Below are 13,610 nucleotides of genomic sequence, written 5' to 3'. Positions count from 1 at the left end.
ATCAATCAATTAATAACGGTCGTGTGTCCACCAAACGGTATTAAAAAGTGTATTACAAGAATTTCCGCGGTAATTAGTCAGTACGTCAGGTGCACGTGTTCCCACGACAATTTAGCTACCGAAGAAAAACAAACCATTCATTTGATACTACATTTTAACTTGGGGTATTTTAAAACATAGGAGTTCAATCTAGATTTGTGTCGTTTTAATATTAATAATGCAAGGAGCATTATATGAATAGGCTATAGGTATCGCTTTTACAATTTTATTACAAAATTTATGAAAATATTTAAATTTCAAAATTTACCTACTTAACGTAATTTTGTTTATTACTCTCTTAATGAGGTTACAATTTATATTTAGTTTTATTATTTGCCTGAGTTTTGTGTCTATGTGAACAGGGAGAAATCGGGCAGGAGGCATGAATGTCAAGTGACACCGCCACGACGTCAATTACAGAGGGCTAGCGAGTGTGTTGGCGGCCTTTTAAGGATTGGTTCGATCTTTTCTTGAAGGACCTTAAGTCAAGAAAAGTTCGAAAATACTATAGTGGTGGTGCGCGGCAAGGCCTAAAATCGCTCAGTTGTGGAACGAAGCACGTCGAGGTGAAAACACCTAACGCCATCTAGTGAGGAATTGCTAACATTCCCCTTTGTAATCATACAAGCGTATTTATGTTTTGATAGCAAAAATGGCGCCCGCTCTGACAATTTGCAACGCTAGATGTATCATTAAAGTAAATGACAATGTAATTATTGTTGTAAGCACAACTCATGATTTCAATTTGAATAGTTTTTCTGAAGCATTCCAAGGCAAAATGACTTGACAAAAGGCGTTTTGATCCTATATTTATTGGTTTAATACTGCTAATATGTAGTGCCCTATGGCCTAGTTAATTTATTAACTTGTATAGGTACTAAATTTTGAATTTAAATGAGCAGACGGACGGGACGAAGACGGACGGGACGGGATGTAGTGCCCTATGGCCTACTAATACAGCGTTTAATAACGTTGCTTAATCTTGTTTCGTAAGTCACAAGAGAAATCACTGAGCTATTTTATTCATAAGTTCCTAAATGCGCATTTACCTACGGAAAGTTGCGTACCTGGCCCTCGTGTCCTCGTATCACCTCCTTCGATTAATTATAATGGGTAAAATCAGGGTAAGCGACGTGTTGGTAGAAGGAAGAAATCATGCTTTAGGGAGTGGATGTGTATTGCGACTGTGGAAGAGTTCATGCATCTGGCACAGGACATGAAACGCTTGAACGATATGAAACGGACTGACGGCCAAACACCAGTAATGCCTCTCAATTACTAAAAGACGTAGAACACATTCATTATATTAGAACAGAATTTGACTTGGAATTAGATTTTTGAGTTAGGGTACATCAAGAAAAGAGCGTACCTATTCCTAAAAGACTGGCACTCGCGAGCCCTCTTCTATTGAGTGTTCGTTTCTGTTCGAAATACATAATTTCAATTTAATAATTTTTGATGAGGGTGATCCCAAATATTTTTTCTCGGCCGATCGTCACATTTATTAGTTGAGTCATTGTTGAGATTTATTCGGGTTACCTTAGACACATTTATATTTTGATATATACTTTTTGTTAATTATAATTGATAATACGTCCACTATTTAGAAATTTATAGTGAGTGTTTAGTGCGTTTTTGAGAACTATCGTAAGGCAAGGTATTAGCATCAATCTTACCTCTCTTTGTTCCCAAACGAATAGAATGTCTCCAAATCCTTACGGCTGATAATATTGTGTGCCTTTCTGCCTGGTAAGGTATTGTAACAAGGTATGTACTCAGGACTTATTATTCTAGTATAAGATTGTGTATCGACGGCCACCTAACCGTTATTTGTGGTACAATATCACTTAACACGAGGAAGCCTATTGCCCCTGTTCTATAAAAAGGGTGATTTAAAGGTTTTAAAAGCCAGAAATGTAAAAATCTATTTTTTTCTTAAGATATCATGATATAAAATTTCGATTATAATTTTGGTGTAAAAATCCACTCTGGTAGTTTTTGAAATTAAAATTTGGTGATTTTTGTTGAATTAATTCTAACTATATTGTGGAACAAAGAGAATATAACATTTGTGATATTCGCGTGCTGTCATTTTGGCATTCTTTTGTTTTGTCTTTGTCATTACAAGGTTCATTAAAAGTCGAACTATTTTGTTAACGATGAAAAGTTAAAAGCGAAAATTTTAGTAAAAAAAATATGCATTCTACTGAAATATATTTTTTCTCTTTTATTGGGAGTAAAAAAATCATTTATTCATATAGGTAACGCAATTTACACTTATGGACGTCAAAAGAAGAAATATACATTAAATTCTTCTAATTTTACATTTACTGCCAGTTCTTATATCAAGGACGGAAGAGAAGAACTGGCAATAAACTCTCCACCACTATTTTTTTTACTTCGTAGAAGATTGCTTCTCTGAGATGTGCTATTAACCTAATAAGATTTATCACTTGCAGTCTAATTTTAGTTACGCAGATAAAGAGTCAGGCGCAGCCAAAAAGATAAATGGATTATATAAGAATGGTATTCAAGATAAGGCCAAAGGAAGAGACGTCAAGTAAAAATATAGGCAGACGGTCTGCGCAAAGAGATGGAGCAGGCTTGCCATGAGGAAAACCCGACCATAAAGCAGGTTGCTAAAAAAATATATCCATTGATTTATCAATAATCCCACAGTAACGCCAATTTATGTATTGCGATATTTTTTCGTTGAGCCAGCTAGTGCCAGTGCACTTCATCACCACGACTGAAGAGATCTTTACCACAGAGAAAAAATCAAAATTGGAGAAAATACTCTTATATTTACATTACATTATTATTTTTTTCAATCCGGCAACCTTGTCTTTAAACCTAGGTACTTAGTTAAGGTGGAGCAGGGGCGGATCTACTTAAGAGCTTTTAGGGCTGCAACCCAAACGACGATACAACGAGCCTTAAGTTCCCACAATAGCGATATTTTTAATTAAATATATATCTGGAATTAAAAAAAAAAATAAGGTTGGTATCACTGAGATCAATCAACACGTGTGCGCGTCAAACGGAACAAGGAGTTCCTCGTCGTTTTTGTCGGTATATTGTCACGTGTGCGTAGCCCAGAGCCCGACAAATTCACGATCCGCATGTGAGGTGGAGTAACAAAAATAAATTCACGTAATTGTCATTTTATATTTTATAAATAATTTCGCAATGAATGTTAATAAAATAAATATTTTCACTTAAGTTTAGTGAATTACAAAATAAATCTTAAACCGAAGCTATGAATTCAAATGCAAAATGCTAGTGGTGTGCCACTGATCGATATCTTAAAGCGAGTAAAGGTTAGCTCTATCCGAACGCCCACCTTGTAAATCTTTTCTCACAAGTGATGTGTTGCGTTATGTCGATGTTTTATTAATTTCCTTGTTTAATTAGTTCAAAGTTTTAGCAGACATACGGGAATATAATTTAAAATTACTTATGCATTTTTTTCTATACTAAATAATAATAATATCAAATTATTATCATCTGATTAAATAGTTTAATAGTTTTACTTAATGATCAAGTATAAACGCATACGCCTTCAAGTTTAAATATATAAATCAATACCATCGTTATATATTCATTTTTTTTCTATAGAACATGAGGCAAACAGGGCAGGTGTCTCTCCTGATATTAAGTTATATCACCGCCCATGGACACTCAATGCTAGAGGACTCGCGAGTGCTTTACCGGCCTTTTAATATTATACCGAAGACAATAATAAATGGACGAAGAAAGTGAAAGCTTATATTTTTTATTATAAAACAAGATTATTAAGCTGATTACATAGATTAAACCGTTTTTTTTAAAACATTCCTAGATCGAACCACCACAGGACACGATTACTACATATACTACAATTGTTAAAAAAAAAATGTATATATAAGGACGTGAGTGCCATTTTTCTCGGCCTCAAGACAACAATATGACATAACAATTTACCAGCTGTACGCTGTGGCGGTTTAATTAAACTTTCTCATTAAAAGAAAAAAAAGTTGATTTTATACAAAGACAGCTAAAAGGCCGGCAACGCACTCGCGAGCCTTCTGGCATTGAGAGTATCCATGGGCACTATGTTTATACATAGGGTAGAACACACATTAATATCAGATGAGCCTCCTGTCCGTTTGCCCTGCGAATATGTATAAAAAAAATATCGATAATACTCCATCCCTATGCGATAATTAGGTTAGCGGGTGGTTTCGGCCACTCGGTACGGAGTCCGCTTTATTGTGTAATGTGGCCATCTTATATGTTTCATACAAACTTCGATAAACTGATTTAAAGCATTATTCATTATCTTAAAATATCTAGGTGTCTAATTATTTACACCAGTTAGAGAGATATACCATTTTAAAGAATATTATTATTATTATTTTGTTCAATATATAGTTGAAAATTATTAATAAATCTGTTACCTTTTTAGGTTTGGGACTCAGATTGATATATCTGTTTCATCAGTAAATTTAATAGGCAAATAGGTGATCAAAGTAGTAGTATGTGTCAAAAGTAATACTAAATGTGAAACTGGATACGCAGCAAATTGACTGACAAAATAGCGGTTTTTCTCCCACAGCGCATGAAGCTGCGATGAACGATGTGACACTGTTCTCGCTTCATGTTTCAACTCCTTGATCCTTTAGCTTTCAACTATAATTTAATTTTGGACGTAGAGCATAGATTCTACACTTCAACGCCAAACAGTATCTCTTTTATAGAGAATGGACGGCAAAACTAAAACGTCTCAAGCAACTCAACTATCTGTTTTCATTTTATAGTAAACACAACTTGGCAGTAAGAGTATTAAATTAATGTAATTGTGAAGGTCACAATTTTTTGATATAACTGGGGGCAAAAGCGGCAGGATCACCTGATATTATGTGATATCGCTGCCTGTAGACATTCTCATAGACAAAAATATAACACAAGAAAAAAGTGTCTCCCTTAATAGAAACTGTAAGTAACGACGTTGGACGTTTTCTTGTGTTAAATATCCTTATTAGCAAATTAGGTAAGACTTAAGTAAGGCTAGTAATGTTCCATGATGTCTTAGTAAAGATATATGTATTAAAAAATACATGAATTATATCTTACCCATAAATGTGTAAATTGTAACAATTAATTATGTTTCATTTAGTGGGAGCTCACAACTGACCGAATGGATATATAAAAATTCAGATAAATATAAAAGCTGTGTTGGCCTAGCCTTTGGCAACCGACTCCGACCTCTTAAAGCTAATTCCCGGCTGGACCAATGGACTTCCTAAGTGCGTATCCAACCCACGCTTGTACGGTGAAGGAAAACATTGTAAGCTAGTCCAAAGTCCTAAATTCAACGACATATGTCAGACAGAAAGCTGGATGTAGTTAGCGTCAAAGACCTAGATAGAGTTGTACCGTAACTGGATTTATAGAAATCACCGATGAAAGACTCCTAAGTTCTATCCTAAAATATTATCTCCAAAGTTAATTTATGGTCACACTACCACGGGCTACCAGTGCCGTGTCGATTGGTAGTCAGTTGTACGTACTGAGTAATAGCAATCTATTCTCTATGCTCCTTGCACGTACACTTAGTTGGGTAACCATGTGTTTGAATTTTTTATAACTCTAACCGTAACTGCACCGTCCAGGTTGTCACCTGTCACGTTGCATGACAGTGACGCAATTTGACAGAAAGAGGCGGTACAGTTCTTTAAAGAGTGTAATTATGATTTAGATGCTATAATTAGGGATTTTAAGAGCGGGCTAAGAAGTTCTTTCTTGTAATACCGACGCCCACGGAAACCCTTGTAATACAAATAATTAAATATAGTTAACTAAGTAATACCGAATTCGTCTGTGTTCTATGATGATGTGAAAGTGAGGGTGTGTAAGTGAGGAGTGCTCTTAATGCAGGTGATTAAGCACCACGGATATTTTCAATACTCCTTAATCATATTCCGCTTTAACAAGTTAAGGCTTAAAAAGTGGTCGTTGTTTATCCAAACTGCACGATACAAAATTAAGTTTATTTATTACTATAATCAATCGTCTGACATGATGCGGACTGTGTCAAGGACAGGGTATGTTGTAGGTGAATACGTTTATGTAATATTATCCATTTTTACGAAAGCTGAAACTTTAATGAACATCGTAGCTTCTCCGAGTCAAAAGTTAAACTAACTGCAAATCTCGATATGCAGCAAAATGACCTCATAATGGCGGTGCTTCACCCTTCACCGCGCGCGATGCGTCACTGTTTTCGAATACTGTAATGAACACTTTGATCCTTTAGCTATGTAGTATAATTTAACTGTATCCTCCGATTTCAATTCATTCATTCGATCATCTGGTTTTTTGGAGAATGGACGTCAAAATTAAAACCTTCAAGCTATCTATCTCTTTTCATTTGGGGGTAAACATTGTTTGACAGAAAGTTTTATTAGTATTAATATAATGTTACTGAAGTTTAGAATAAGAAGGTATTTTATACGAAGTTCATGTTATTAAGAATTGGTACGCTAATTTTTGAAGGACTCCTAAGTCGAATTGGTTCAGAAATATTTCGGAGGTTAGCTGGTTTCATATCGCGGCATAAATACCTTAAAAACGCTCAGTTGAGGAACGACGAACGACGAGGTGACGGGTGGAATTTCGTATTCTGCCTTATTCTCCGATGATGAAACTCAGCCGCGGGTAAAAATAATATTTTTAATAATTATTCTATCGAATGTTTAGAACGACCTTTACCCCTATACAGAAGTTGGAGCCGTAAAACAGGTAAAAACCGTACGAAGCGCTAGTCATATCTTCAGCTACAATACAAGCAAAGCGCTGGAAAGGAACTTGTATTTTCCCTATCCATAAATACAGGAGACTTTAAGTAGAGAGCTTTCAAACTTCCGTTGAAAGGAAATTATCTAGCGATGACTCAGCTGTATTGTCGTTATACGAGCAACGATCGTTTATGAACATGATAATGTATTCAGTGAATCAGGCGTGAGTTACTATTATCAATATTAACAAGCCTTCTTAAATGGTAGACAGGCACAGTGCCTGTAAAACTAATTCATTCTATAATGAGCAGAAATATCTTAAACTGAGAAGGATCTAATGACTAGTAAAACAGATTCAAAGTGAAGACAAGTGCGTCCGACTGTGACGAAAGAAGAAGCAGTTCCTACTTATATTTATTTGTTTACTATTCGAGTTTTGAAAGCGCCAGGTGGGATCTGGAGCTTGAGACTGGCTCTAGTCAGTCTACCCTGTATACCCTCTAGGGTATCCCGGGATGGGCTATTGTACATGCTGCTCGAGAACAGATCACAGCTGGAAAAATTCTCCAATAGAATTGTCAATTATGTCAATAAGAAACCACTTCAAGTAAGATGAAAAGCACAACCTTTTCACACACCCTTTCCTTCAAAAAATATGTTTTCAAAGGAAAGGGGGGATGCTGGATAGGGTTCTACGTAAAAAGTATGATGGTATCTAACCTTTATATTGAATAAATTTTTATTCATTTTTAATTATTTTTACTATTCCTATGAAAGTTATCAAAATTGGAAATACTGTATATTTGATTGTTATGTTTAGTTACATAAAATACAATTTTATGATTAAAAAAACCAATTTTTTCTTCCTCACATACAAAATGCCAATCTCATATGTAACGATCTATTATTAAGCCCTTGTGTAGGTTGGAAGCACATAGTACAAACAAACAGGTCAAATCCTTTTTAAGATTTTGGACGCTTTCGTGGTTCCATTTTCTTGTTACTATAGTGGCGTGTAATATAATAAAAAGTTGTAATAGTATACGACATTTTAAAAACAAACCTAAATGAACCCAGCTGTTAGGCAACCCTTTGGCTGTTTTGAATTTCGAACTTCGACTCTAAAAACGTGATTTAGAATCTTACAGAGTTGAAATTATTCTTTATTAAGTATCTATATATGTAAATGTTACTTGCTTGAATAATACATATTATCGTGACAAAAGTGTAAATATATTTTTTTATACGTCGGTCACATGACACAAACCGTGAAATATTAATCGAATCGACTATGACGTAGCTTGTAAATAATGTCTGGAAGAAAAACTTGACGTTTGTTACGGTATACGTGATACGTCATAGGGACTAGTGGTACGCAAATGCGAAGTCATATATATTTAATTTTAATTTTTAAAGCCAATACCTATCAAAATTACAATATATAATAACAGACCAGCTGCCCACTGAAGTATTTCCGAATCAATTCGACTTAGGGTCCTTCAAGAAAAGAGCGTACCAATTCAAAAGGCCGGCAACGCACTCGCGAGCCATCTGGCATTGAGAGTGTCCGGTATGTGGGCGGTATCACTTAACATCAGGTGGGCCTCTTGCCCTTTTGCCCCCTGTTATATAAAAAAATACTTATGAATATCCTGAAATACCTTTAAAATAAATTCAAACAGCCATTTGCTTCATAAAATCATCAATGGAACAATATCATAATTTAGCTAAAACACGGAGACCTTATTATTCGACAATTGCATTATAAATTCTTTTTTTACATAGCAGGGGCAAATGAGGCTTATGTTAAGTGATACCACCGCCGCTAATGTTACCAGAAGAATCACAAGTGCGTTATTTATCAGTACAATCTTGTACTGATAATTTTTACGTTAAAACATTATTTATCTAAAACGACGTAAATTACTTAGTCGCTAAAAAATTTTAATGACGCGAGACACCCTTCAAAATGATAGTAAAAAAGGTGAAAATCAAGGGCGGATCTATTTAAAGACACCACTTCAATTAAGTTTGACACAGCGAAACAGGCCAAGTGTCGACGGAGACTTTATGAGTTAAATAATTATTTTGCGAAAATGTTAGAGCTGTAAGCATGCACTCAGTTGGTCTAAACTCTTGCTAAGCACTTCAGTGATGGCTAAATACAGACCTAAATTTGCTGAGAAACGTAGCGATACTGCAGTAAAAAAAATGTGCAACTTTTCAGAAATTGGTTAAATGGGATAAAATTTAACAAAAGGCTTTATTATCATTGGTTAAGTAAAGTTGAATGAATGAAAGTTTAAAAAGATGGCGCGTAATGATGGAAAAATGTAACCGTAATTTTCATTCAAAGGTTCACATAAAAAAATGTTTTAATCTCTACATTTGCTTTTCTTCTTTTTCTTTTGCCTTGGTAAGTTCATTGGTTATAAGTAGACTATATATGACTTCTACAATATGTCTATTATTATAATATTTTTAAATTGGGTTGCCTGAGATCGCTTAATATATTATTATTAAAGTTTATTGTTAATACAATTATTATTTCAATTCTTGTGGAGAGTGTAAATAAATAAAATATATTTTTTTAAATTTGTTTTTATTTTATTATATAGAAAAGGGGCCAAACGGGCAAAAATACCACATGATGAGTGACCACCGCCCATGGACACCCAATGTCTCGAAACTGCCTTGCTAGCCTTTCAGGAACTGGTATCCTAAGACCATAAGTCTAATTGTTTCGGACTTACTTCGTTCAGATATACTTCAGTGGGCAGCTGGTTCTACATAGTGGTGGTGCTAGTTCATGTCAGAGCGCCGTGGTCAGCAAGGAAACATTTGGAGCGGACAATCTGTCTCCATGGATTTCCGTCCAGCGCCTCTCTTATTAAAGTGTACAGTTTTGAGAACGACCACCGGATCAGTCCATCTTCTTAGTGACGGCCACGTGATCTACAATTAAATCAAATAAAATCTATTGTGATTATCAATTACAATAGTTTAATTTTAGTTCATTTATAAAGATGTCACCTGGATCGGTTACATGCAAACTATTTGCCCTTGTGTTTCCATGTAAATGTGAGAACATACAGTTTAACTTTGCACACGTTAACCGGGCATATGACGTGGAAGTTACGCCATGCCAGAGCATGTAACCGACTACAGCGTAAGCTAATTTAGTATTGCATATATAACATTTCATAGAAGCGACATTCTAAGAAATGTAGACAAGCAAATAATAACATGATAAAAATTGATTAATAGTTTTGCCTAACATTGTGAGTAATTAAAACCTTTTAGGGTATGAGCCTCAAATTTTTGTAACTGTTTCATAATCATTTGTCAATCTAAATGCTAGTAGGTGATCAGCCTCCTGTGACTCAGACACGCCGTCGACTTTTTCGATCTAAGGTAAGCCGGTTTCCTCACGATGTTTTCCTTCACTGTTCGAGCGAATGATGCGCACATGGACAATACTTACACCCGAGAACGGACCTACGATCTCAGAGATGAGAGTTGCACGTTGAAACCACTTGGGCAACACAGCTTTTGAAGGATATGAAAAATCGGTTACCAAATCTTCGTGTTTTCGTAACCACTTTGTCTGACTGAAACAATTACATTTACAACTCTAATGAGATTAAACGATCTTGCTAATAATTGTCTTGGAACTAAGTTACGTCCACTAGGCTTCTAGTCTATTATGTTGTCTATGTTGAATATACGTTTACAGAAACATATATTTTTTTAAGTGAACAGCAATGTACCATTATCAAAGTCGGCATGGGGTAAAATGGCTATGCCACAGATTAATCAGGAATTGAAAAGGAAAACACCTTTTGTACAGCAATTAAAGTTTATAATAATTTATCAAAAACATTCAAAGATCTTGCTGCTAGAGATTTTAAAAAATCGTGTACTACTTTTGGAAAAAATATTATTATATTAATGATTATTTGATAGTTCATTAAAATTAATATTATTTTGATAACGTAAAGCATTGAATATAATATGACTCATAATGTAATTGTAACTTGTATCCTATCTGTTAACACAAAATTGCACGTCATTATGTGTGGCCGAATATGGAAACTTTAAATTTTACCACCAGATTGTTAAAGGGTTCTTTCATAAATCGATTCTACGTTTCGATTGATTGTGATTGGTCAACAGCGTCCAGCAAACACGTTGACACGTGATGTGATGCGTCGCTTCATTAAATTTGACTAATCGAATGCAACGTTGCGTATTGCGTCTATTGTTTTACAACTCCCACGCAATTTGACTCAATCCGCTGACTCTGCGAAGCAAAAAGTGAGCTCCGAAATAAGAATCTTCTAGCGCTTCCTGTTCTATGCCACTGCCTTACCTGCAATTAACAAGGTAAACCTAAATATTTGAAACTATTTGCGTATCTCAGTCATGTAGTCAGTATACCTTCAAATTATAACACAAATTACCAGCAAATATATGTTTAATGTAACTAAAAAATGCTAAAAAAATAATATAAAAATTCTGGTATCCTTTACTAGATATAGAATATTTAATATTTTTGTGTACGTACGTAATAACACGTACATTTCTTAACTGTGTTTTGTGTTTATGTATGAATGTGTCTGTTTTTGGCTTGTGTAAAATCTAATTGTTTAGATATTGTATTCTTAGATAGAAATCCCAATAGAGTGAGAGGTTATAAAAAAAGGAGTGGAACACCACATTGGATTGCCCTTCAGGCGATTGACCGGCCCAAGCCGAGGTCCGAGACTCACAGGATTCAATTCCAATTCAGGCCGATCTATGCTCGCCAATACAGCCTGAGCTGAGCTGTAAAATCCCTTAAGGACAACAGCGAGATTCCATTTTAAAAAAACGCATTAAATTCATTCTGCGTTTGGCTCTCGGACGTGACGGACGTTTCGGTTTTGTATAGTTGTTCTTCTATGTATTAGTATCGGCTTTTGGTAATTATTCTTTTTGTTCGATTATTATTTGATTGTTGTAGTGAGTTGAATAAAATTATTTTGTAAGGAATAAAACTTTGTAGGTGGGTTAAGTGGTTTTTTTTTTATTTTATTTACAGCTTCTGATCCCTAACAGTGATACAAATAAAAACTTACTCATTCCAACCTTATACTAGGAATTAAAAAATTGGGTCCCACTGCTATGTAAAATGCTGATTAGGTTTTATTTAATAAAAATATGAAATATACAAATACTTTAAAAATGCTAAGCTACTTAAGTTCTTTTTTGTGCACTATACAGTTACTGGGTTATCGGGGTGCTTTAAATAATAGAGGATTTTTGGTTTACCCTATATTAACCAGTCGCGTATAACAATAGAATATGAGCGAAATAATGACGTGCTAATTACTATGTATGCAATGCACGTCTAGCTATGCTCTCGGGGTGTAACTCCGACGATTTAGGAAATCATCACGCTTATAAGTGATGAAAATGTACAGCCATGGCACGTACATGCACTGGTACGTGCCATGCGCAGGTAATAAAAATATTAGATTGTGGCCGAGTAGGTAGCGAAATCTATAGATTTGACACGATTTATTGACTTAACGGACATCAATATGAGTGGTAAAATCAAATAAAATTGAACCACTATATTAACCAGTACATAAAGTTTATTGACTTTAGCTTACTTACTCCTGATACAGCATTAATTTCTTAACCGTTCTCGAAAAAAAAATCTTAAATCGAATTCACAATAAAACGCACATATTATTATCCGTCAAATTGACAATACTGCCAACCTACAGAAAGAATTTAGGGGAATTTCTTTAACATAACTTTTTAATTTCTCTCAACTGAGATATCATGAATAAAGTGAGGTTGCAACCTGTCATATTTATTTTAGAAATGGGAGGAATTTCCGAAAGTTCAGTTCGATCGAGATTTCTGGTATAGATTCGAGGGCCCCCTGAGCTTGAGGGCCCCGGGGCACTGCCCCGCCTAACCCCTAGGTAGCTACGCCACGGGTTATACTTAGAATATGCTAAGAATAAGGAGATCATAATTTCTTACTCATAAACTCGTTACAACGTTGGTATAACTATTCCCACGTTATGTCATGGGCACAAGACGGCAACGTCGCATTTCATTGATGTACTAAAGAAAAAAACAGAAATTTGTTTGACGCTGTAATTTTGATCCGAGGTTGAATATTTTCATTATTATAACCAGTTTAAAAAGATTTTAAAATGCCTAGTAATAATAGAGAACGCTTGATTTATTGGAAGAAAGAAGAAAAGGTATGTAGAATTGTGAATGTCGAGTAAAACTAAAACATAAATGTTGCTTTTGTTGAATTTTACAGCAGCTTTTTAGAAATATATGACAACCCTATTGGTCCATAATTTATTTAAGGATGAACACAAAAAAGTAGAAAATGAAGGGTTGGATCGAAATAACAGGGAAGTGGTTTATTTTAACAAGTACCTGTATCTCAAAAACTACATTGTTTAATCAAAACATAATTGTTTTTTAGTTGTGCATGGACAGAGCCTAAATTAATATTCTCTTATTTGTTACATAAAGCAAGTAAAGATAGTTTTAGTTTTGGGGAAGCCTTATATGCAGATATGCATAGTTTTCAAGCTCTGGAAAATGGGCACCTTCAAAAAGAACACTAATATAATATAAATTTAAAATTACAGACAGAGATTCTAGTGAAGACTTTAGTAATCACTTAAAAATCAATAGAATAATGATTTATTTGTTTAAATAACTTAATTGTTCTGAAATACTAAATCTTGAAAGTTAGCGCCTTCAAAAGAA

General features: G+C 34.7%; 1 long non-coding RNA gene across 1 annotated transcript; it reads right to left on the bottom strand.

Annotated features, from left to right (window-relative positions):
- Positions 1-9,660: 9,660 nt before the first annotated feature.
- LOC123720330 lies at positions 9,661-12,221 on the bottom strand. Its single transcript, XR_006756049.1, has 4 exons — positions 12,132-12,221; positions 10,927-11,190; positions 10,303-10,429; positions 9,661-9,773 (listed from the first exon to the last, which is right to left on the bottom strand). It is a non-coding gene; the product is annotated as an uncharacterized LOC123720330 (long non-coding RNA).
- Positions 12,222-13,610: the final 1,389 nt, after the last annotated feature.

This window comes from Pieris brassicae, chromosome 2 (genome assembly GCF_905147105.1).
Source record: "Pieris brassicae chromosome 2, ilPieBrab1.1, whole genome shotgun sequence".
Lineage (NCBI taxonomy): Eukaryota > Metazoa > Arthropoda > Insecta > Lepidoptera > Pieridae > Pieris > Pieris brassicae.
This window is presented reverse-complemented; position numbering and strand designations above follow the sequence as displayed.